We start from the raw sequence: 4,435 nt of genomic DNA, 5'->3' as shown, positions 1-4,435 counted from the left end.
ATAGCAACATAATCATAGCAATTAGTTAACTTGGCATAGACAATACTTTTGCAAGAGAGAGAATTTAGAGAACATGACAACAGTTGAGGACCGGATTTATGTGGAGCTGTCCCCCCTCCAATAGGCATTTGTATTATGATTTCTCCCATAAAGAGAGACTTGTTACAATACATTCTTTGTGTTCCTTGTGACCTAGGTGAAGCAATGAAGATGGAAAGCTTCATGCATCACCATCATAGCATAACCTAAACTTGAAGAAATACCAAGCCTCAGTCCCAAGACCTCAAACACCTTCGAAGGTGGAGAGAGCTAGCAGGGAATGAGGGTAGGGAAGAGGAAGAAGAAACATTTCATACGAGAAAGAGCTAGTTCCTCACTTATCATAACTCTTGAGATAGCATACATAATAGCATAGTAATGAAGAAGAAGGAGATGACAAGCTCAAGCATTGAAGCATGGCTCTTGGTTGGATTTGAACTCCATAGCCAAGAGTGTTGGTGTAGGCTCTCAACCTCTACTTGCTTGGAGAGGGAGCTCTTGCACTTTGCATAGCACACAATGAGAGTGTGTGTGGGTGAGTATACCCCCTAAGCACCCCCCTAGATTGCTTGGGTCGACCCCCCCTTGTAGCTCATGCTTGAAGCTCATTGGACCCCTCCAGGCCTAGCCAATCACAAGCAGGAGCCATTACAAGCAACAGGGGTAGCCTTGGGACAAGTGTCCCCCTTTCCACTTTGAGAGAGAGGACTTGATAAATGCAAAATCAATTAATTAAATATCCTAAATTATCATTGGACCCCTTGGGTGGCCAACGAATAGGCTTCAGGCACACCATGAGGGCAACATATTAAGGAGGAACTTGACAAGTGTCCTTGCTCCTCTTCAAGCTGGGCTTCCCTTTTGTGTGTGTGTGTGTGCGTTTCTCTCTCATCCCCCCCCCTTGTAGGCTCACCCCCCTCCTTGTAGGGATCTTTTTGACTTTAGGAGCTCAAGCACCTTAGTCATCGAGCATGACAAAGCACTTGGACTAGGGGGTATTCCCACAAGCATCTCAGGCAAGCATGTCAAGGCACCTCAAGCACCTTAAACAAGCGGCAAGTCAAGCACCTCAAGCGGGACAAGCACTCAAGCAAGGGTCAAGCACCTCGAGCTTGGGCTGGGTTCCCACCTCAAGCTTAGCCCTAGCTTACCTAAGGTCAAAGGACTTTTTCACACATTATTGGAGGTCTTCAATGAAGCTAACCCTAAGGTCTTATGCTCCATTGGTTAGCCTTGCTCTTGATAGACCATCTCCCATTTGGGCCCCTTTACTATTCGCCCCGTGTTGAGATAGATCTATAAGCACATATCTATATCTTAACACTTGTTCCCGTTTATTCTCCCACATTAAGTGATCAATTTAATATGAGAAAATCATTTGGGTTGGTTAGATATTAGATTCTATGACATTACTTCCTCAAATATGTCACCATTCAAGAAAGAAGTAACAATGTCTGATTGATGTAAAATTCATGAGACATATACTCCCCCCCTCGATCGGAACGGAGGGTGCCCATAGTACATTCCGAGACATTTTCAGCCACCATAGCCAGAAATTGTTTGAAGCACATAAAAACTTCAGACTTCGCTTTAAGCGGAAATACCCATGCATGCTTGGAGTAATCATCAATGAAAGTAACAAAGTACAGGTAATTGCCCAAGGACGGAGTTTGCATGGGCCCACAAACATCACTATGCACAAGCTGCAACCTGCATGTGTCCCTAACTAAACCATCCTTTGGAAATTTAGAACGCTGCATCTTACCCAAAAGACAGCTTCACAAAACTTGTTTGACAGGTGCTTCAAGAGGTGGCAAAGAAGCAACCATATCAGATTTCTGCAAACGCAGCAAACTAGCAAAATTCAGATGACCAAAACGTGCATGCCAAAGTTTTGCATCTGAAATAGCCCTTGAATCTGCAACAGCATTTGCAAAATTTTGTCCACACTTGTCATACAAAGTGAGCTTATATAGCCCACGGCACAAAAAGCCCGGATGCAACAATTTCATCACCAAAACTGAGATCATGAACTGTACATTTGTCATCCACAAATTGACTACAAGTGCAAGTCTAGCAAGTGTGGATACAGACAAGAAATTCTTCTTGATCTCAGATACATAAAGTGCATCAACAAGTGTGAAAGACTGCCAGTAGCAGCTGTAAGCACAATCTTTCCAGCTCCCTGAACTGGATAAGAGGCGTTGTTGGCACAAGTGACTAAATTCCCATGAGGGACAGACTCGAGAGAGGTAACAATTCACGATGTGAGGTAATGTGCTTTGTAGCACCACTGTCGAAATACCACACATGTGAATCTGCAGCAATTGACAAGCATGCATCTGGACAGCAGGATTGTAAGTGCACTCTGCGCTAAAAGCCCATTCTGCATCAACATCAGCAACACAGTCTCCTTTCACAGAAGACTCAACAATGGATGCATTTGTATTAGAACCAGCATTTGTAGTGGAACCACCTCTTTCTTCTCTTAGCCTCTTTGGCCTTCAACTTAGGACACAACTTGATCTAGTGATCATTGGATTTACAATAATGGCAACGCATCTTCTTTTTGCCCTTATCACTAAGAATTTCCAGACAAAGTGCTACGGCACAAAGAAAAGAATTAGGAACAGAATTTTTTCCACTCGCAGCAGAACCATAAGAAGTGACTGCATTACTCTTACACCCTTTCTTTGAGAAGCAATAAAAGCCTGTTCAACTACACGCTGCCTAGTCCTGTTTTTTCTAGAAAAAACCTGTGCTTTGTTGGAATTAGGGTTGCAGAGAAACACACACAGCTTGGAGAAGATGAAGGAAGCTCAAGGCACACAATAGAGAGTGTTTTACTTAGTGTGCAATGGAAAGATAGATGGCCCTAAAGTGATGGGCGTATATACAATGCACTGGGGAAAAAACCTCCTAAAGAGGGAAAAATGCCCCGACGGTCCTAGTGTGTTCACACACATCACTACCACATGTATATGGTAACAGGCATTGGAAGTGAAAAATTCTAAATATATCCCACTAGGTGTTGCTTTTGTAAGGCCTCAAGTCTATAAGGTAATCTTTGAATTGTTGTTGTAGTGGCGATTGTGGACTTTTGTTTCAATGTGGTAGTTTTCAATTTTGTGTCTTCTTAGATTCATTTATTTCTTGGCGTACATCGATGGTTGTCTTTGGGGTTTCTTGATAGTGGTACTATGGCCGTCCATTCTAGTTTCCCTCCTACCAGTTTAATGGTTCATTGTGCCTTCTTTTCTCTGGATTATTGCTTTCTCAATATTCTTTTCATAGTTTTTTTTTCTTTGTGGTATTTTAAAAATCTCCTTGCCTTGTCCACTCTCTGTTCATGTTACATGTCTTCTTGCCCTTCTAATTTGGCTAGATCCAATGTTTGATCTCATGTTCTATCGGGCTTTGGTGCGAGAAGTTTGGGATGCCCTGGCTTGCAAGTCATCTAGTAGAAAACTTGCCAAACATACGAGGATTTAAACAGGTGTTGGGATTTTATCTTGGCTCTCTAAACACCACACTAGAGCATAAAATAGTTTTCTTAGGTTAATTCGACACTTATTGTCCAAAGCTATCACAAGAAGCATGGTGAACAACTCCTTAGACACATACATAGGGTTGATAGTTTTCAGATTGATGGCCTCAGCTACAAATTTATAGGTTGTTTTTTGTTCCAAAGTCATGTCTAGTGATGTTGGCTTGCACATTCTCTCACAAATGTCACATGTGTTCCAAAAATCTCAAACATTTGATATCATACTCTACCACCATGAACCAACTTGAAGAATTTTCTTGTAGTAGAGAAGTGTCCACTCAAACTTCTAGTGTGTGCTTTAGTAATTACTTGCATCTTGCCTTGCATTTGTATACACCTTCACAAAACTCCATCAATACTTAGTAAGATTCTAGTTCAGACTTCTTTGAATGAGAGCCTTTTACTAGGTTGTGTGCTTTAGTAATTATTGCATCTTGCCTTGATTTTGTACACACCTTCTCCAAACTTCAACAACACTAGTTGATACAAAGATCCTATTATGATAGTAAAATTTAGACTTCTAAGAATGAGAGATTTCTTACTCGATTGTCACCTGTCCTTTGGTATACACCCATATTGTAGGAATTTATACACGTTGGTACAATCAAACATGGTCAAAGTTAGGAGCAGGCACAGACAATGCTATGTATGTTTACAAGTGCATGATAGAGTGCTAAAGTAGGTGTGGAGGTCCTAGGTAGGCAAGTGGTTGCTGGAATGTATGCTTGAGGTTTATTTTTAGGCCATAAAGGCTCCATGATCGGCTAAATAGGTTGGCAAATCAAGGTGTTCAAAGTGGTGGAGTCATGTGGTAAGACGTAGTGCTCAAGTTGCTCTACAAACCGGTTA

This window comes from Adiantum capillus-veneris, chromosome 1, assembly GCF_014529385.1.
Source record: "Adiantum capillus-veneris isolate H3 chromosome 1, ASM1452938v2, whole genome shotgun sequence".
Lineage (NCBI taxonomy): Eukaryota > Viridiplantae > Streptophyta > Polypodiopsida > Polypodiales > Pteridaceae > Adiantum > Adiantum capillus-veneris.
This window is presented reverse-complemented; position numbering follows the sequence as displayed.